This window comes from Rhinoderma darwinii, chromosome 4 (assembly GCF_050947455.1).
Source record: "Rhinoderma darwinii isolate aRhiDar2 chromosome 4, aRhiDar2.hap1, whole genome shotgun sequence".
NCBI classification, from domain to species: domain Eukaryota; kingdom Metazoa; phylum Chordata; class Amphibia; order Anura; family Rhinodermatidae; genus Rhinoderma; species Rhinoderma darwinii.
In genome coordinates this window covers 61,802,661-61,824,246 of record NC_134690.1, presented here as the reverse complement: position 1 = coordinate 61,824,246, position 21,586 = coordinate 61,802,661, and the positions used below count along the sequence as shown (strand labels likewise).

At 46.5% G+C, this 21,586-nt stretch overlaps 1 protein-coding gene across 1 annotated transcript in view; it reads left to right on the top strand.

Moving 5' to 3' along the window:
• RPS7 (ribosomal protein S7) overlaps positions 1-21,586 on the top strand; it is a 187,302-nt gene that overhangs the window by 108,937 nt on the left and 56,779 nt on the right. The gene's annotated exons all lie outside the window — the stretch shown is intronic.

The window sequence follows — 21,586 nt, the reverse complement described above, 5'->3', positions numbered from 1 at the left end:
TCCGTTTTCTCTCCGGCCATGTTGACTTCCTGATGGACATTACTTCCATCAAACGGCTCTTGTAAGTCTCCCTTCCTGGTAATCCACAAGTATAATGTAATGTTCCATTCCGTACCAGCCTTTCTCCCAAAAGTGGTCTCTGCTTTCTACATCAATGAGGACATTGTTCCCTCTGCCCCTCCCCTTCTTACCTCCAGAACCACACACTTCGTTGCCTTGATGTGGTTAGAGCGTTTCGCATCTACCTTGCAGCAACTGAATGCTTCAGACGTTCTGTCTCTCTACTTGTGGCCCTCGAAGGGTCGTGCAATGGTTTGATGGTGTCACGGTCACAGGGTATGTGGACACACTAGGCTGCTCTGCCGTAGCGGAGAGGCAGCTGACCAGGTCTCAGTCTATACAAAAGTCTACAGCAGTTCGTAACACTCGGTACCTGAACTAGTCCAGACAGTTGCTGTGGCTTCAGCACGGATGGAGGTCGTTGCAGCAGGTTGCGCCAGACGTGGCGGGCAGTACAAGACGTGGCAGAAGACACTAGACGTGGCAAACGACAGCAGGTGCAGTAGAATACGACTCCAACACTAGTAGGCACAGGAACAAGGACAAAGCACAGGATGCAGGAACAGGTAACAGGGCACGGGTAACAATTGGAACCGGAAACACTAAGGGACCATATGCAAGACAGACTTGGGATAAACTAACAGCGCTCAGAAGGGCTGGGGCCTTCTTATAGACCAGGAAAACATGTGGGGTGATGATGATGATTTTCATGTGCACGTGCGGGCACGAGTGTGCGCATGCACACTACGGGACACAGCAGACTGGAAGTGAGCGCTGGCGTCTCCTAGTAAGGAGATGGGGACCAGCGCTCACAGATCCATGGCTGCGTCTGTCGGGAGGTGAGTGAACCCGACGGCCCGCGGCCATGGACACTACAGATGGCTTCCAAGGTTACTATTGCTTAATAGATTAGGTCTGTGATCCTAGAATCCTATCTGTCCAAAGGCAAAGTTCCTTCCTTTCAGGTTCCCACTCATTCCACAGGGGTTGTCGGGCGACACCAAGCTTCGGTCTCTCGGGTTTGCAAGGCTGCTATCTGGGCATTGGCACATACCTTCATGACATTCTACAAATTTATACTCTGGCTTCCCATGATGCTAGCCTGTTTTCAATAGTTTTTTATTAAACAGTTTTGTAAAATAATAATATAGTAATAACACAGACTCGCAGAGTCTCAACTTTTGCATTTCAGTAATACAATTAAACAAAGTATTAGACCAACATGGCCTCCAATAAATCTCACATTATATATCTGTCATGATGTCAACACTCCTGCCAAATATATAGTATATAAATGTATTCATTGCTAACATAGGTAACTATCCTTGACATCACATTACTTTATAGAGTACCTTAACATGGCCTCTATGGAAGAAAGATAAGAGAGAGAAAAAGAAAAAAAAAACAAAACACACACAATAATCAAAAGGAGGATAAGGAGGGGGGGAAGGAAAGGTGTAGGGTAGAAGGGTTTCATAACCATCTCTATGTATTCACGAAGATGTGTGATTCCTCCATGGGTCCCAAATGGCATCAAATTTGTCTAATGTACCAGCCAGCAGATGTGTTAGGCGGTCATTAACCATTATCCATGAGATCTTAGCGATCAACATATCCATAGACAACGTGGGTGTTCGCCAAGCCCTAGCAATAGTTATTTTAGCTGCCAGAAACACATATCGGAGAAATTTACGTGCGGGGGCCCGAACCTCCGGAATAGGACCGCATAGCAGTGCCGTAATCACATCCTTGGGGGTTTTGACTTGGATCACTGTGTTAATAAGCTGGTATACCTGGTTCCAAAAGGTGGCAACCATTGGGCACTCCCATAGAATATGCATTAGCGTGCCCTCCGCGCCACATTGTCTAAAGCAGTGCATATCCACCGATGGGTTAAATCGAGCTATACGAGTAGGGACCATATACCATCTCATTAATACCTTATAACCCGCTTCCACCAAGGATGTATTGATAGATAGTTTCGAGGTCGTACATGCCATCTCCCGCCACTGCTCCAATTCCACCCCCGTACCTAAATAGTGTTCCCATCGAGTCATGTAAGGGAGTTTACCTTCCGGAGTAACCAGGTCGGAATATATTGTGGATATTTTACGTCGTAGGCCAGAAAGCCAGCACAGCCGTTCAAAAGTGGTCAATGTACTGATGTCCCCCCGCCTGGATTTCCAGTCCGACAAGAAATGGTGTATCTGGATGTATCTAAAATGCTCCGATGGGGGCATCGAGTGTGAGTCCTTAAAGTAATCCAAAGTTCTAATGTCCCCCCCTATAAAGAAGTCCTTAATCCTGTAAAACCCCTTATTGAGCCACCACCGGAATTCCATTCTACGCAGACCCGGAGGAAAGGCAGAATTACCCGTGATAGTCATGAGCGGATTATGGGGTGATTTAATATGAAATCTCTTTCTAAGCGAGTCCCACAGCTGTAACATCTGAGAAAGCACAGGGGAGAGAACCGGAGGCCTGTCCGAGGACTCCATCCACAGTAACGTTTCCAGCGGGAAACTGGTACATGCGGCCGTTTCAATTTGCGTCCACTGGGGGCAGTATGGTCTCGCATACATATCTGTAAACTGCGCCAGACGTGCTGCATGGTAGTAATGTTGGATATTGGGAACCCCCAGACCCCCCGCAGTTTTAGGGGTAAATAAAGTTTGTCTCTGTATTCTCGGTCTTTTAGAACCCCAAATAAACGACATAATGAGCCCTTGGATTTGTCTAAGCGCCTTCTGAGGGACCACAATAGGGAGCGTGCGAAAATAATATAGCAATCTGGGCAAGATCGTCATTTTGATGGAGGCAATACGACCAAACCATGAGAGATTAAGAGGGGACCATCTAGTGAGATCTGTAGCTATTTGTTGAAAAAGTGGAGGGAAGTTGTCCTTGTAGAGGGACTCTATGGTGGGCGTCAATTTGATACCTAAATACGTCAATCTACGTGCATCCCAATGAAAATCAAAGTTAAGTTTTAGGAGCTTCACTACCCCGATTGGCAATGTAAGATTCATTGCCACCGACTTGGAGTGGTTGACCTTAAGCCCAGACAGCTTGCCAAACTGATCAAGAATATGAAAGAGGTTCGGCAAGGATGTAAGAGGTGTCGATATGAAAAGCAGAATGTCATCCGCAAACAAGACCTCCCTAAAGTGTTTGTAATAACCTGAGGAAAACCCATCTGGCCCCGGGGCTTTGTGAGCCTTCAGATTTTTAATAACATCCAATACCTCTTCCAAACTAAATTCAGCATCCAGTGTTTCTCTATCCCCTTGGGAAAGTTTAGTAGGGAATGTTGTTTCCAGCAAGACCTTAGCCTTATTTTTATCAAACTGAGGTGGTGCTGAGTACAAAGCTGAATAAAAATCCTGAAAGGCCTTTAAAACTTTTGTGGGATTCTGTGATAAAGATCCATCCGCCAATCGCAATTTCGGTGGTGTTGAGGTGTTAAATCGGGTCGTGAGGCGTCTAGAGAGTAATGTTCCAGGTTTATCCCCTTGTGAAAAAAACTTATGTTGTGACCATCGCAGACTTTTTTCCGCCCAGCTTGTCAGACATAAATTTAATTCTGTTCTAGCTTCCGCTAATTTTGCTTTAATATCTGCCGAGGAGTCTATTTTAAATTGCTTGGACAGATCCGCAAACTTCCTCTCCTTTAACGCCAGAACCTCTTTCAACCGTTTCTTATTACGCGAGGCTATCTGGATGAATTTCCCCCTAATCACTGCTTTGTGAGCCGCCCAATTGGACATAATTGAGGTGTCTGGTGCCTTATTAAGTAGAAAATATGTGTCCAAATCCCTTTGGATTTCTTTAACTATCTCCTGATCCGATAGTAGTGACTCATTCAATCTCCAAGAGGAGATAGGCGGTCTCCCACATAAATCTGACAGCCGAACCACAATCGGGTCATGATCAGACCAGGGTGTAGCCAAAATCCTAGCATCCGTGACCTTAGGGAGTAAGCTAGTTGACATCATAACATGATCAATACGGGTGTGAATATTATGGGCTGAGGAGAAATAAGTATAATCCCTTGCTGTGGGATTAAAATCCCGCCAGACATCTATGACATCCACCGAATGAAAGAAACGTGCTACTTGTATGCTGGTTGACGTAGGAGGAATAAGTCGCACCCTGGATGCGTGGGATTTATCCATGGACGCGTCCAAGGCGATATTAGAATCCCCACCCATAATTATCGGGCCCTCTATCGATGAGTGGAGCTTGCGCCACATGCCTTGGAAGAACGCCGGTTGATTGGAGTTCGGTGCATAGTAGTTAATAAAGGTTATTGGAGATTCGTGTAACAGACCCGAGACCATGATGTACCTGCCATCCGGGTCAGAGATCGTTTTGTGAGGTGTAAACGGGACCGACCGAGACAACCATATGCCCACTCCCCTGTGCTTAGTAGAGGCACTAGCCAAAAAATTTTGTGAGTAATGTCTATGAAAGTACGATGGAGCAGAGGAGGTAGAGAAATGCGTTTCCTGTAGAAATAGTATATCAACATGAGAGGATTTATAATACAAGAAAGCTTTTCGACGCTTGATCGGGGAATTAAGGCCCTGCACATTATGTGTGAGTAAACTATAGGTCTTAGCAGATTCCAGGGCCGCCATCATAGAGCAGGAGGTAGAACCATGTGCTGATTGGGATCCAGCCATAGAGACAAAGGTCAGAAATAGGAAAGAAGGGAAAGGGAAGGGAGTAAAAGACAGAACAAAAATAGGACAGACACAAAGTATCAATAGTACCGAACATAGTCTACCGACTAGGCAGTCAAGAAAAGACTGCGAAAAGGGGGGCAGCAAACCGTCGTGAAGGCACAGCATTTCCGAAAATATATATCCAGACATTCAACCCCTTAACCTATATCATCCCTGAGCATAATAGGCATTCACATGTTAAATATAAGGTAAAGCAAACTTCACATTTTTAAACAAACATATCTGTAGCCGGGATACCAACTCACTGCGACCTTGACACATCAAGAACCTTCCTCGCCTTTTTCGGGCCAGCTTATAAACAAACTTTCATTACTATAAGTGGGAATCCAAAGAAACAAAAGAAAATCCCCTCATCCACCCCAACGTATGGATCCCCGGCTCCCAGTCCGCTGAGAACTGCAACTGGCGGTATCCGGCTGAAACTCAGCATCAGTGTTGTTTGAAGACATCTCCGGCCGATATGAAGAATAAAGAAAAAGAAAGAAAAAGAAACTAACTGCTTCTATATTCGACCTCCTATCCGTCATGGCGGATTCAATTGTTGCCGACGAGAGTCCACCCTCTGTTCCCGAGGTACCTCTGGACGGCCTCCTTGGGTGCGCCATATTGGTGACAACGGGGGATCCTGTATAGGGAGTCGGGAGGAGCTAGACTTATCCTGGGATGGTAGAATATGTAAGTCCCTCAGCAGATCCTCTCCTTCCTGTAGCGTAGAGAAGCCATATTGCCTATTATTGCGCATGAAAAGGAGACGAAATGGGAATGCCCACCGGTATGGGATAGCATGGTGTTTGAGGGTCTGCAGGATAGGACGAAGCATCCGCCTTTTTTGAATGGTTTGGGGAGCCAGATCAGCAAATATCTGTACCATTGTATTACAAATGGTGATCACCGGAAGCTTCCTAGCTCTTTCCATCACTTTCTCCTTAATCGAATAATAGTGGAGTTTCACTATAATATCTCTGGGAAGTCCATCCCTCCTCATGGCCGTCAATGCTCTATGGGCCCGGTCAATTTCCATATGTGATTCCGATATATCAGGTATCAAGGTAGTGAGTAGCATACGAACCACCGCCGGTACCTCCGTCTGAGATTCCGGGACCCCTCTGATCCTGAAATTATAGCGTCGGGATCTGTTTTCCAGGTCCTCAATTCTGGTGTTCGCCTCCTCCAATTGCTCCTGCAGGTCCTCCATAAATCTGGTATTCTGGTTAACTCTTGCAGTTATGGAGGTCATTTTGGTTTCAATAGCCTGCATATGAGCCCCCACTTTGTGTAAATCTTGGTGTACAGCGGCTATCTTGGAGCTTATTTCCCCCATCTGAGCTTGCATAGCTCTCGATATGCAGGAAAAGATGGCGTCCTCTGTCAATCCGGAAGTAATGGCCGGCGGCATGGGCGAGTGCTGTGACACGTGAACGGGCGCTGGCTGCGGCAGTCCCAGGTCTGGGATCGGGCCCTCTCCTTGTAAATCCTCCTGTGCCTGCGATAGTGATGTACTGCCATGCTCCCGCAGGAGCACAGGATAATCCTGTGATAACACCGATGTGCTGGGCTCTATCTGTGTCACCTGCTGCTGCTGCAGCAGGCCTTGCTCCGCCATGTTCGGCGCCGCCATCAGCATGTCTGCCACGGACCTCTGAGCCTGGGTTTGCTTACCCCGTCTTCCGCTCCCTCTGGCCATAGGTGGATGCCCGGGCCTCTAAGGTACTTCTCCTTTCTTTTATGGGTCTCGATGTCTGCTGTTAGCGATATATATGCTGGGATGCCTTCACGAGGTGCGGAGCCTGGTTAGAACGCGTCCACCATGTTCAGCTGCGCGCATGCGCCCCCCATGATGCTAGCCTATGTGGCAAAGTACTCCAAGCTGCTGTGCATTAGATGGGTCCGACAGTAAATTCCTCCTTTTGCATACACTTTGTAAGTATTTGGGCACGCTCCTCCCTCATGTCTCCCACGCTCTGTACGTAACATTCTTTAACATCCGCCCTTGTTATGCATGTTGTATTAATCATTATGAAACATAAGAAAAATGCCTGTTACAGGGGCTGCAGATGCGGTATCCTACTTCGAGGATATAATAAATCTTCTCAAACATTCTAGTCCAAAAAGTAGCACATTGACATCCGGTCTAAATTACAACTTTGACAGTTATAATATTAAAACAGGCAGACAAGCGAGCTGCCTCTCCCAAAGGATGAGAAAAGCAGCTGTAGCTTTCAGCATGAATAAACTTTGAAAACCCTCATAAAAAGTGCTGGAAAGTTAAGTAAATGCCCTAATTTATAGATTACTGTCTACCTCAGCATATTTAAGCGTTTCGGCTGTGAATAGGACTGAGCTGCAATACCAGTCATAGCCCATGGATGAGTGGCACAGTGGCTGGAAGAAAGCAGCCATTTTTTTTATCACGTCTCATACAACCCTAAACTACAAGTGTTTTGACATGGCTAAACTCAAGCCACTATGGGGCTTTATTCTGCAGCTCCATAACAATTGGATTTTTGTACTAACCATAAAATACCTTTCTCGTTGTATTCATTGGGGGTGAGGGGAGAGCACGTTGGGTTTATAGGCCCATGCCACTAGGAGGCGGACACAAGTATTGGATTTGCCCAGGCAGGCCATATCTTTTCCAAATAGGCTGAACTGATCAGTTTGTAAAAAAGCAGGAGAAAACAAAACAGCACATCCAGTGTCCTGGGAGAACAACCATAACCAAAATAATAGAAGTCCTGGGCCAAGGACTATGAACACGAGGACAGGACCCAAAGAATGAGAGGAATTTTACAGTGAGTATAAAAATCCAAATATTTCTCATTTATGTCATTAGGGGACAAAAATAAAGAAAATTACTGCGCAACATGCCTAACACACGACAGAAGTAGTGTGAGTACCTTGTGACCCAGGCTGGCATCAATAGGAAGTCAGAGTATGAATCTGGTAGAAATTGAAGGTGAAGGTATACGCCTAATACTAGGTAAGTAGCCTTGCAAATAAGAGAGCCCGAAACTTTGAGTCATGTCCCCACTGACAGCCCTTGAGAAACCAGCTATAACCCGAAAGAAATCTTACACTTGGACCGATAGGATTCCAGGATCACACAACCTAATCCAACAAGCAATGGTAGGCTTAGACTCCGCCAATCTTTTGTGCATCCCTTTGGGAATCACAGAGAATCAGATTTGTCTAAGAATTTAGTCAGTCGCTGAAAAAGGTAGATGCAAACCGCTCTAACCGCATCAAGAAAATCAAGTGCAAGCTCCCACAGTCGGAATGGGGAGAGACAGAAGGGAGGACAATGTCTACATTGATGTGAAAGGCAAAGACCACCTTTTGATAATAGAATGAGACCAGTCAGAATGCCATCTTATCGTTGTGGATCACCAGAAAGGGAGGCTTACAGGATAGCGCTGCCAGCTCCAAAACTTGTTAAATGGAAGTAATGACTACCAGAAAGGCAACTCTTCAGGAAAGAAAATGGAGTGAAATGTCTCACAACGGTTCAAAAGGGTGAAAAACGAAGGGCTCCCAGAAGCACGGTGAGATCCCAATTTTCAGAGGGATGCCGAAAAGGCACCCCCTGCAAGAAGTTCTTCACCTGGGAATGGAAGGCTGAAAGAGAAAAGATTAACATGGCCGCTTAGAGGAAGCCGGGCTAAAACCCTGCTTCAGGCCAGATTATAAGAAAGACTGTATCCTAAGGGTAGGGCACACCAAGGGATGGAAATTATGTTGCTCACACCGGGAATGCCGCCTTGATCCGCTTGAGAGCTTTGGGCATAAGTGGAAGAGGCGGAAAGAGATACAGGAGGGAGAATCTGTCACAATGAGTGAGCAGGGCGTCAACAGCAAGAGCCCTGGGATCCCGAGGCTTGGCAACTTAACTGAGACGCAAAGAGATCGACAACTGGAGTGCCGCATTATTGGCAGATCATGGTGAAATTGACTGGATAAAGCAACCACTACCCGAGATCCAGCTTTCCCCGACTAAGGAAGTTGGTTGCCCAGTTGTACACATCTGAAACGTGAAGTGCTGACAGAGCTTTGTTGTGACTTTCTGCCCACTGGAAAATCAGAGAAGGCTCCCACATGGCCAAACTTGTTCCTGGTGCTACCCTGATGGTTGAGATAGGCGACTGCAGTGGAGTGGTCGATCTGACCCTGGTGGAAAATGCGTACAGTCACTGAGCGCCAGGATTATGGCCCGCAATTCCAAAAGGTTAATCTGCAGTCAGTGCTTTGTCCCAGGACCAGATGCAGTGAGGAAGCCAAACAGCACCCCCCCCCCCCCCCCAGACTGAGAGGCTGGCATCCCTCAAGATGACTATCCACTGGAGATGCACCAAGGACCAACTTGTGGAAATGGCTGGGGTGGTCTACCTTCGGAGAAACTGCTGGCGAACTCGTGAGGGGTAGGAGAATCAGCTGGTCAAGTGAATCCTGGAATTTGTTCCAGTGTGCGAGAGTTGTCCCCTGGAGAAACAACGTGTGAAATTGAGCATAGGGAATGGCCTCAAAGGCAGATACCATCTTGCCCAGGACTTGCAATGCAAAAGAAACTAGGAACCAGATAGCCTAGCAAAGGAGAGCCACCTCGGCCTGCATGGTTCTGATATTGTCCTCCAGGAGGAGAACTCTGGCCAACGTGTCTAAAACCATGCCCAGGTACTTCATGCGCTAATCTGGTACCAGGAGATTACTTCTACTCATTAATGATGATGATGTCTAAACTCTTTAAGGCGTCCAAGGTGATCCTGAGGCTGGAAAGATTTTCCTCCCTTGAAAAAACCTTCACCAAGAGGTCATCCAGATAAGGGATAACAGCAACTCCCCTGGCATGGGGAAGTGCCATGAAACGCCAGGACCTTGGTAAAAACTCTGGGAGCAGTTGCGAGCCTGAATGGTCCTGACCACTGGGACTCCTTCCAGAGCCGTTGAGCACATACAAAGCAGTTTAGTAGAATCCTTGGAAACGTACAGATAGTTCAGAGTGGAAGATCACCCCCCTTTAGCAGTAAAATATAGCAGCCCAAAGGATGCATATGACCAGACTGAAAACATTGGCCTAGTACTCCAAAAAGGCCAGGGACTACAATAATGAGTACCCAGTGGCATATCACCAATAAATTATCCATTGCTCTGAGATGCCCTTATGCAGCCGTTAAGCACAAACTGAGCAAGCTTTATTTACTCAGGAGGCGAATGTTAGACATAGGGCAGAATCTGATGCCACAAAAGGTAGACTTTGCTACCTCTCTTTAAGAAAGTCCAGCATAACCACCAAAGGTATGTCCCTTTATTCATTAGTCTAGGGACTCACATTTTGTTCTTAATCAAATACTGGTCATAAACGTCTTTAATTAAAATATTTAATACAAACTTAAAATGTTTTTAACTTAGTAATCAAGTAAATTAAAAATAGGGTCTTGTTTTGAGCAATTTGTACCCACCACATCCTAGGGTCCAATTGTTTATTCTTCGAGAGCCTAGACACCAAGATCCACAAGGGGAGAGACAGTTACACTTAGAAACAAAGTCACGTCTTCAGTATGCTTTTACATATAGTAGAGTTACCGGTATGCCACCTGAGGAAGCAGAAGCAAGAATTAGGTGATTGTGGCGCGCAGTGCAGGATACTGCATGGTTTCCAGACACCCTCAGGGGGCTGACTAGGCTGTCCACCAGACAAAGAATCCATCCTTCACCATATTTATGTCTTTCCCTTTAGGTTAACAGCCAGGAAGCACCAAGAGCCTTAGTGGAATGGGCTTTATCCTTCGAAACGGGGGTTCCTTCCCGTTGACTCAGTAGACCTCGCAGCCATCAGACGATTGTAGCCTTAAAAGATGCCAAACCCTTCTTGGGACATTCCGAGGACCACAAACGGAATCAGAGTGGCGAAAAGATGAAATGACCCGAGTTTGACACGCAAGGTAGACCCACAATGCATGGGCCACATTTTGAAAAAAGCATTCAAATGGAGGTTGATGTTGATGAAAAAAAAATAAAACAAAGCGGATATCTCCCCTTTAGGAGAGCGGAGGGCACGCTCATGATTTAACCCCTCCTGGAGGAAACCAGGGCAAGGAAAAAACCAAGGGAAGAAGAGGTCGATCCCAACTCCACAGGAGATAGGTCTCCCAAGTATGGTGATAAATGCTGGCCGAACGCTACCAGGCCTTTACCATAGTTTGAATTACCCCCTGCGATAAATCTTCAGCACTGCAGCTTTAACTGCCACGCCGTTAAAAAGAGCGACTTCGAACTTGGGTGGAAGACAGGACCTTGAGAGTAGATTGCGCCGTAGAGGTAAGCACCAGGAATTGTCAGCTAGTAGAACTACCACGTCAGCGTGCCAACAACAGGGTGTGCAATGTGACGCGACCAAGATTAGCGGAATCCCCTCTGACCTGATCCTGCTGAGGAGCTTGGGAAGAAGAGACAGTAGTGGAAACATAAAAGTCAGGCTGAAGTGATACCATGGAGTCACGAGGGCGTCGACTTTGAGATCACGAGACTGAGAAACTAAGACCTGGCAATTGAGAGAAGATGCCAGCAAGTCCACGCCTGGACTTTCCTACCTGGAACAGATTTGTTTGAATATCTCATGATAAAGGGCCCAATCCCCACTCGTGACTAATATAGTCCACAACCCAATTGTTGACCCCAAGAATGTAGACTGCCAAAACGCAAAAGTCCCGCCCAGATATTTAATGGCTTCCGCTATTTCTGCTGAACTCAGTGTGCCACCTAGGTGATTGAGGTAAGAGACTGCCGTGGCATTCTCTGTCTGGACATCAGACTGTATTGCCAGCCAGGATAGCCATCCAGTGACTGATGCAAATTGCCCGTAGTTCTAGAACGTTGCCAAGAAGACTGGCTTCCTGGGCCGTGAGATTCCGGAAGGCCCCTCCCCATCTCTAAAAACTGGCATTTGTGGAGAGGACTTGCAAGCAGAGCGGGAAGGAGAAAGTGGCCCTGGGTGATCACTGGGGAAAGAGCCAGCAGAGAAGAGATCTGCAGAATGTCAGAGGAAGCGTGATTCAGTGGTCCAGAGAATCCAGGGAGCGGTTCCACCGGGAGAGAATTGCCCTTTGAAGTGGATACGTGGGAAACTGGGAAAAAGGAATGGCTCTAATGGAAGCCACTCCGGTGCCTTGCACCTTCAAGCAGAAGCGAAGAGATATTGGAGTTCCCCGTTGTAGGGCACAGACCCTAATGCTGGGCGGACAGTTTTACAGAGGGGAGAGACAACCGAGCCGAGATGGTGTAGAAAACAGTCCCCATGAAGACAAGGGGTCAGACAGCACTTGGACTGGCTAACAATCCAGCAGAAACTAACCATGGTATCCACAGTAATTTGTAGACTGATTAAATAGTCCTCTCGAAATGAGGATTTGAGATTCCCCTGGAAAAAAGTACCAGCACCACAGAATCTGATTTGGATTCCAAGAGTTCACCCTTGGACAAGAGATAGCTGAGAGGGGGGGGGGGATTATGAGGAAGGAGATACTAATGGCAGAAGAGAAATAAAAAATCTGACCTGTTTAGGGGCTGGCCACAGGATGTGTACAGAGTCCCCAGTGGGTTGGTCAGAAAAACAAACGAAGATGCACTGAGTCCGTCATGCACCGGTGACTTTTGAGGTCACCAACTACCCTGGAGAGGGAGTTAGCCTATCAGGGTTTGGCTTCAGCACCAGGCGTGGGTATTGCTGGGAGGCTGAGATTAAGCCAGAGGGTGCATCCACAGATGCTAGGTTTACCACATGAGAATTTTTTTGCCACACTTGAAACAAGAAAAAAAATTGTTAAAGTAGCTGCTGGGAGGTTGCTCCTCTGGTGTCTGATATGGCAACCAGGGATCACCACGATCCACAGTTACGTAGGGAGAGCTAGTGATTATAGGTCCACACAATACTGGGAGAGGCAAGGCTGTGACTCGCTTAGAAGGGTGCAATGGCCGCCTGATGATACCTAGTGATTAAGGTATCTGCTCCTCTACTGTCCTGACATTGTTCCAGTAGGCTTTACTACTTTGCACATTAAAAACACTTTATTTTAAAAAAAAAAATAAAAAAAATCATGTTTTGGTGTCGTTACATTCAAATAGCCATATCAGTTTTTATTTTTCCATCAATGCGGGCTTGTTTTTTGCGGGGTGTCTTTTTTTCCTTTTTTTTTTTTTTAAATAGAACCATTTTGAGGTAATCTACAGGAATACAACCAAGGCAGGCCTGGGGCCTTTGTTAGGCCCCCAATTGTAATGGCAACCCATCGGCTCCCTGTGATTGTATGGCACCTATGTGGTGAGAGAGGGAGCCCCCTTCGTCGGTAGCCACTTAAATGCCACGTTTGCATATGACCGTGGCATCTAAGCGATTAAAACAGGCAGGATCTAAGGTAACTCCAATCCTAGCCCTTGGAGTGAGATGTCGGCAGTATATTACAGTTGGCACCCACTGCGGATAGCGCAGGCACAGCTGCTGTATCCGTGGAATTGATTGAGAATACAATTCCATCCTATTCCGGTCAATACCGCAATTAGATCGTAATGGTACGCCTATTTGCAAGAACGGGTTAAAGGGGATTTTTCCGCAATTAACAGTTATCAAATATTCGCAGGATAGGTGATAAATGTATGATCGCCGAGGGGCCCCACTGAGCTCTAGAAAAGGGTCCAGACACCCACTCCTCCTTACTGCACAATCGCAGTGAGGAGGATTTTGAATAAAGCTTTGGTCAGACGTTTATGGGGCCAAAGAAAACATCAGAGTCTTCTAAGTTTTGATGATTTTGTGACAGTAGGCTCTGCACATCTTGAACTTTTATTTTTAGGAGGTGTCATGCATCTAACGGTCAAACATAAAACTCATGTTTATGTATATTACATCTTGGTGCAAAATTGTTTTATGGCACCCACGTGTATTAAGTGCTAGGTGGCATGGTCACAATGTGCCAGGTGTCGAATTCAAAAATTCTATTGGTATGGAGGTATAGGATTGTTTATTTTATAAGGCTTTATTTGTGTATTTTGAATTGCTACGAAACCCACAGCAGCGAAAGTGTTACATTTTTGCATTGTTCCATGTATTAATTTGTGTCAACTCTGCCACCTTATCAAATCACCTTTTCTAATTGTATTGTTAGTAATTATTGTAAGGATCCTATTATAACACCTTTCAGAAGGAGGTACGTGTGGGGACACCGGGAGATGTGCTGCCAATAACGATAATATTTTAGGCTTCAGAAACTATATGATCAGCCGACGAACAAGCGTTTACTCGTTCATCGGCTGATCATTGCCCTGTTTAAACAGGGCAATGATCGGGAACGAGAGTTCTGTGAACGCTCATTTGCCCGATCATTGGCCATGTAATAGGGCCTTTAATGTCCATACACAGGGCATTGTCTTGTGAAAAGGCTCTTTACAATGGCACAAAGTCCCTACTTCATATACTCAATGGTGACTCCATGTAGCAATGCTTCTAGGAAAGAATACCTGTGTAATTTGGGATTTGATGGAACATACCACAATCTTTTTTCTGTATAAAATTATAGGCATATAGATGTACTGTATGGGTGCCGTATTAAGCCTTTTGCACACGTTGCATGTTTGCTGCAGAATCTACGTCTGAATTTTTTCTGTGCGGAAATTCCACAATGAATAACAGTAGAATCAAAGTGGGTGAGATTTGAACAAATCTCATCTAGATACTGCAGGGGGGGGGGGGGGGGGTTTGATCTGCAGAGATAAAACGGGTAGGTCGACCAGCGGTACAGATTCAGAATCTGCAGCATGTCGGTTTAGGTTACAAAAATGCTGTATAATTGCGTGTGCAGGAGGCCTTACAGATCCATACAACAGGGATTTGTAATACGGTAGTGTGCATGAGGTCTAATTTGTATGGAAATACCAAAAGATAAGCCAGATCTCACCAAGACCATGCTCAACAAGGCCCCTCTGAGAATTGTGGTAGAGTCATTAAACAGATGGGAAACTTATTTATAGAAGTAACATTTTGAGGCTAGCAAGAGAACGATTACTCATGTTCCCTGCAATCATGGGGTAGTCCAGTGTGTATATACTACTAGCACTCAATGCTGAAAGTAACCATAACAAGAAAGAATAATCATCAGCCTCATATTACACCAGTCCTGTAGTAAAAAGGAATCAAATACCAGACTTGAGGGGGCGTGGCCTAGCAGCGCATGTGAGAGGAAGCAGGATCCGGAGCTCCCGCTGCCATTCTCCTTAATTTGTATCCTGTCAGTGTTATTTGCACACAGAGTCTTACCTGTCACGAAAGAAGAAGTGGTGAAGAACCTGGGGACGATATTTCTGACCATTAACGGCGCTCATAATGACCCGATCCCGGAAATCGAAGGCGGCAGAGGACGAGGAGCTGAAGGAGCAAGATGGCGCTGACGCGTGCTCCTTCGCGGCGCGCAGAGATGTGAGAGGGGCGGCAGCATCAAGGTTAGAGCGCTTTGCCCAGCACACACCTACGAAGCCTGCTGTAACCAGGGGGCCGTTGAGTAACAGGGAAAGGATGGCGGAAGGCTCAGGCTCTGGTTCTCGGTTTGAGCCACTGAGGACTCAGATGGAGTCAAACGAGGAAGAAAATGGAGGAGGGGTGCCGGACAATCAGGCAGACGGCTGGGAATGAGGCGCACATGGCCTGGCAGTACCTGGACCCACCTTGGCAGATGTCTTTTTGGCGGTAAGCCAGTGCAATTCCACTTTAGCCAAGCTGACTTGTCAGGTGGGGGGATTAAAGAGGACATTTCCATTATACGCCATGATTTACAGAAAGTGTCTGAACGCACAACGGCGGTGGAGGGTCGGGTCAGTGAGCTGGAAGACAGAATGCTGCCCTTGCGGAGAGATGTGAATGCAACGGGTGTGGATGTAAATTACCTTCTGTCCAAAACGGACGACTTGGAGAATCGTTTGCGCCGGAATAATGTGAGGATGGTGGGGATCCCAGAGAAAGTGGAAGGGGCCCATACAGATTCTTATTTTGAAAAATGGTTGCTAGAAGTGTTTGGCAAAGAATCCTTGACGCCATTGTTTGCAGTGGAAAGAGGTCATAGAGTTCCTACTCGACCTGGCCCACCTGGCAGACCGCCCAGGCCAGTTCTGGTGAAATTACTCCATTACAAAGATCGGGATCTGATTCTTAGACAAGCTCAGGAACGACAAGATATTAGTGTGAACGAGGCGAAAGTCTCCTTTTATCCAGATTTCTCAGCTGAAATTCAGAAGCGACGACTGCAGTTCCTAGACATCAAAAAACGGCTGAGGAGTCTTCGGGTTCAATACTCTATGCTGTATCCAGCGAAGCTGCGGGTGGTAGCGCTGGGGACTGTCCAATTTTTTGAAAGCTCAAAAGATGTGCTAAGATGGCTGGACAGCCATGAGGATCGTCTTCGTCAGGAGCGGGAGGAAGCTGCTGTGCGCACCTGAGATGGAAGGTTCGTGAAGGGACTGTTGCTGATGGAGGGAGAGGGGATTGAATAGAGAGAAATGCGGTTATATGCTAAAATGTTGAATTGTTTGGAGGGGAGTTGAAGTCCTTTTCTCTCAGATATAGGGAAGGGGGGGGGGGATACTGGTAGTTTAAATGTGACATGGTTATTTAAAATGTGAAAATGACATAAATATGCTGTATTCTGGTGGCGGGAGGATCGGAGCTTCTGAGATACATTGCATAGAATATTTTACATGTATTTATACATTGTGAATAAGGTGCTGAAATGTCCTAATAAGGGCGAATTGTTCGCCTGCCCTGGCCCTCTCAGGAGGGTAAGTTTATGGCAAGGTGGGGAGATAAGAGACATGACAGGGGGGAAGGGAATGTGTTGCGGGGCAGGGGGGGTGGGAGGTTAAAGTGCGCCGTAGTCAGAAGTGTATTGTATTATATGGCATATCTCAATGTCAAATACAAGCCTTGATTAGATGGGGGGGAAGGGTAAACTTCATGTCCTGGAATATAAGGGGTATGGGGGAAGCTACAAAACGCAGGGCTATCTTTGATTCACTGAAGAGACAGTCTGCTGGGGTGGTGGGATTGCAGGAGACTCACCTTACCAAAGACACGGCCCATCAGACGCATAGAGTCTGGATCAGACACAGTTTCCACTCCTTCCATTCCACATACTCAAGAGGGGTTAGTCTCCTGATACACCGAAATTTGCCATTTAGCTGCTTGGATTCATTCAGTGATCGGGAAGGTAGATATGTGGGGATACATTGTAAACTTTTTAACTGGGAGTGTATTATAGTGATATTGTATGTGCCTCCTCCATACTCTGTGGTCCCTTTACGAGAAGTGTTGGAGAAATTGGCTGGTTGGCCGGTAGTCCCAACTATACTAATGGGAGACTTCAATAACGTAATGGATAAGGCGCATGATAAGTTCCCGAGGATTGGGGGGGGAGGGGAAACTGGGCCGGCTTCATTTGGGAAATATATGACTGAGGTTGGGTTTACGGATGTGTGGCGAGCTAAATGGCCATCTACTGTGCAGTATTCATGTGCGTCTTCTACATACGGGTCATTGTCCAGATTGGATTTGATATTCAGTAATAGTCTGGGAGTTATGTGAGTTGAAGAGGTGGAATATTTGCCGCGCTTGCTGTCCGATCATTCTCCGATGCTAATGAAAGTCAAAACCAGTCCGCAGCAAGGAGGACTTAGAATGCACTGGCGGCTGAATTCGTTCTGGATTCAACTGGTAGGGGGGAAATAGTGGGGGGAAATAGCCTTGAGCTTGCAAGAATACTTCGAATTTAATTCCGGCACGTATATACGGGAGATAACGGCCATTAAGAATAGGACGAAACAAGTGGGCATGGACCTGTCGAATAGGGTAACATTAACGGAAGAGAGTCATGTTACACATTGCACGGCAGATATACGCTTGCTCAGTGGAAGGTTGCCCAGAAATTATTGAGGGAACATGTGATGGAACAGGCGGCTAACAAAAGACTTTTTATGCGACAGAAATATTATGAGGAGGGGGAAATGACAGGTCGACTGTTGGCCAATATAGCTAGGCCTGCTCAAGATAGTACGTTTGTCCATTGCTTACAGGATAGAGACGGGGTGTTGGCCAAAGAAACAGGAGGCGTGCTGACAGTGTTGAAATCCTATTATACTGAACTATATAGATCTAAAGTTGACTACACGGGAACGTTATTAGCAGAATATTTAGAGGGTATGACATGGGTCACACTTACGGCGGAGGATAGGGAAGAGCTAGAGGCACCACTAACTCTGGAAGAAATGCAACTAGCGGTGAGTTCTATGGAAAATGAAAAGGCACCAGGGCTAGATGGCATACCAGTGGAGCTGTATAAAACCTGCAGTGATGTGCTTTTACCAGAGTTATTGGTAGTGTTCCAGGATGGTTTTGAGAGGGGACGTTTGCCGCGGTCAATGTCTGAGGCTGCCATAGTAGTTCTCCTTAAAAATCTACATTCATATGATCGAGCGCAGCTCTCATGGTTTGGCCGCATAAATGCTATCAAAATGGACATCCTCCCTCGCTTTTTATATCTGTTTCAGGCTCTCCCAGTATTAATCCCCGGAACATTTTTTAAGGCATTGGAGAAAGCCTTTCGGAACTTTGTGTGGGGCACTTTGAAGCCACGCCTTAATCTGAAGTCATTGTCCCGTCCAAAACTGAAGGGGGGAGCTGGACTCCCGGACTTGATCACTTATCATCAGGCCGCAGTACTCGCAAGGGTGGTGGACTGGTTTCATAATGGATCCAAGAAACAGTGGGTAGAGATTGAGCAGTCCATAGTCGCGCTCTCACTTAGATCGTTGCCATGGATTCTTCCTCATTATAGGCCGGCGCTTGCGACCCTGCCATTGCTAACCCAGCACTGCCTCACTTTATGGGACAGACTGATGGTTAGAAAGGGCCTTTCACATAGACCCGGGCTCCTTAGCCCGCTGTTTGATAACCCAGAATTTTTACCAACTGCCAATACGAAACAGTTTATGATTTGGTCCTCTTCTGAAAACACGAGATTATGTCAGGTAATGTCGGATGGGGGAGGCTCCCTCCTTTGTCCGAGTTGCGCGGGACTTGCCCGGGGAGGACGCTTTCTTGGATGGAACATGCCCAATTGTCCACCTTCTTACGTTCGGCCCTACCGGGCGGGATGCATATCGTCACTAGCACTGCATTTGAGTCGTTGTTGCTTCAAACCGAGCCTCCGGCCCGGGTGATATCTAACCTGTATACCTTACTTCTAGAGGCCTGTGATGATCAGCCTCCTGCATACGTCAGCGCATGGGAGCGAGAACTGGGAGTAACCCTGTAACTGGCTGATTGGGATCGAATATTTTTTCTGTCTCACAAAATGCCGGTGGCATGTCATGCACAGGAAAAAACATCAAAATACTGACTAGATGGTACTGTTGCCCACAGATTCTGAGCAGAATGTACCCTGAGGTGTCAGATTTGTGTTGGCGGTGCGGGACGGAGACCGGAACAATGTTGCACATCTGGTGGTCATGTCAAGTATTGCAGACCTTCTGGAAAGCGATTTTTGAAATCTATACAGAAGTGGAAGGTACACAGATAGTGCCCACTCCTCAGATGGCTTTGCTATCCCTAATTCCGGGCCCTTTGCCGAGTATTAGGAAGGGGCTACTACGGCATTTCCTGACTGCGGCACGAAGTTATTCCTAGACATTGGAAGTCCACTGTGCCGCCTTCAGTTGTCAAATGGGTAGCGGAGATGGATTCTTTATGTCGAATGGAATCTCTGGTTGCAGAGGACAGTGATCGCTTTGGTGTGGTTCTTTCTCTGTGGAGTGCATGGTCATGCTTCAAATCTGGTCCACACTTTGCTAAATGGCTAGGCGGAACCCCCCCCATAGAGGGGTCGGTAAGGAGCAGTCTGCTAATTCAGGGGCTTCCGTCTGGGAGAAGGGAACCCCTTCTTTCCTTCCCAGTCAATCCTCTCATTGCCCCCACTGGGCAGGTGGGACACGGGGAGTTTCTGGGTGGCCCAGGACGTTTAGCTCTGGGCGTCTATCTCTTTCCTTGATCTTTCCCTATCTCTCTCTTTCCCTCTTCTTCTTCCTTCCTCCTTTCGTGGGACTTAGAATGATATCACACACTTTACACAAAGCCTTGGATATACTTTTATGATGAGACCTTATCAAGGAGAGACAATGCCTATAGCCTGAGATGTGAATTTCGCAGATAAGGTGTGTGTGTAATATGTTGAAACATGCTAATGTCTTACCTAAGAGAACTATAGACAATGCAAATAATAACATGTATGTATATTGAGATGTTTTCTTTGGCTTGTTTGCTTTTGTATTTGCTAAAATTCTTAATAAAAATTTAGATTATGAAAAAAAGAAATCAATTGGAATAAGTCAGTGCTATTGCCGCTTACCCCTCTGAGTTTGCCGTTGGTGGTGAGAGGTGTGAATATACCTTGTGTGAAAGAATTTAAATACCTAGGGATTACAGTCTCGGCAAGGGTGCAGGACTTTGTTGCCCTAAACGTGAAACCCTTATTGGAGAAAATCCAAGATAGATCAAAAATTTGGCTTGGGCTACCGCTCTCAGCAATGGGACGTGCAAATTTAATAAAAATGATCTTAATGCCTCAGATCCTTTACGTGGTGCATAATGCTCCAGTGTGGTTGCCAAAGTATTGGTTCAGGAGGATTCATAACCTGTTCAGGGACTTGGTGTGGAAAAGGGGGATCCCTCGGATTAAAATGGAAAAATTGCAGTTACCGAAGGAGCAAGGTGGGTTGGCTATTCCAAATGCGTGGATATATTACTTGGTGGCTCAGTTGCAGCACTTTGCAGGATGGAAAGACAGAGAAGATTGGGACTCTAGGGGGAAGTTGCTATTTTACTTGGGACAGAGCATGAGTATGCTAGGGGCCTTGGAATCCCACAAATTGAAGAGGGAGGCGAGAGGAAAACCTACCTTGTTATTGCTTCATAAGGTTTGGTGGGAATGTAAGGCCATACTGGGAGTTATGGGGTGTTCCAATTATATGCCCATTTGGAGCAACCCATACCTCTGGGAGTTTAACACACTGGAGGGATTTCAGGAGTGGGAGCAAAAAGGAGTTCGATTGGTGAGTCAGCTATATGACGAGGGAACTTTTAAACTATTTTCGCAGTTCCAGGAAGAGTTTGACCTCCCTCATAGGTTGTTCTATCAATACCTGCAGCTGCGGCATGCGGCACAAGCCCAGGCACGAGTGCTAGATTTAGGCTGTTCCGGTATGGGAGTGGTGGAGCAGATACTGGGGGCAAGGGACACAAAAGGGCTTATATCTTTGCTATATGGCACGCTGCTTCTCAAATTTCTAAGGGATCCGATGGCGGAAGTTAAAAGTAAATGGGAAAGGGATGTGGGAACATTGACAGAGGACGAGTGGGGGGAAATATTGGAATCACCAAAAGTCCTTTCCCTCAGTGTAGCGCATAGGAGGTCGCAACTTTTTCTTCTGCACAGAGTATATAGAACGCCTAAGGTGCTCTGGCAAATGCGGCTTAGATCTACTATGGAGTGTCAGAGATGTTCACTGGATGGGGCGGATTTGAAACATATGTTCTGGAGCTGCCCGAGGCTGCACGGATATTGGGGAGAGGTTAAAGAAATGGTGTCTCTGGTATATGGCAGGGAATTCCCGCTGGATCCTAAGATATATTTGTTGGGCTGCATGGGAGGAGTGGAAGAAGATAGAGCTGAATTATTATCCATTAAAAAAGTATT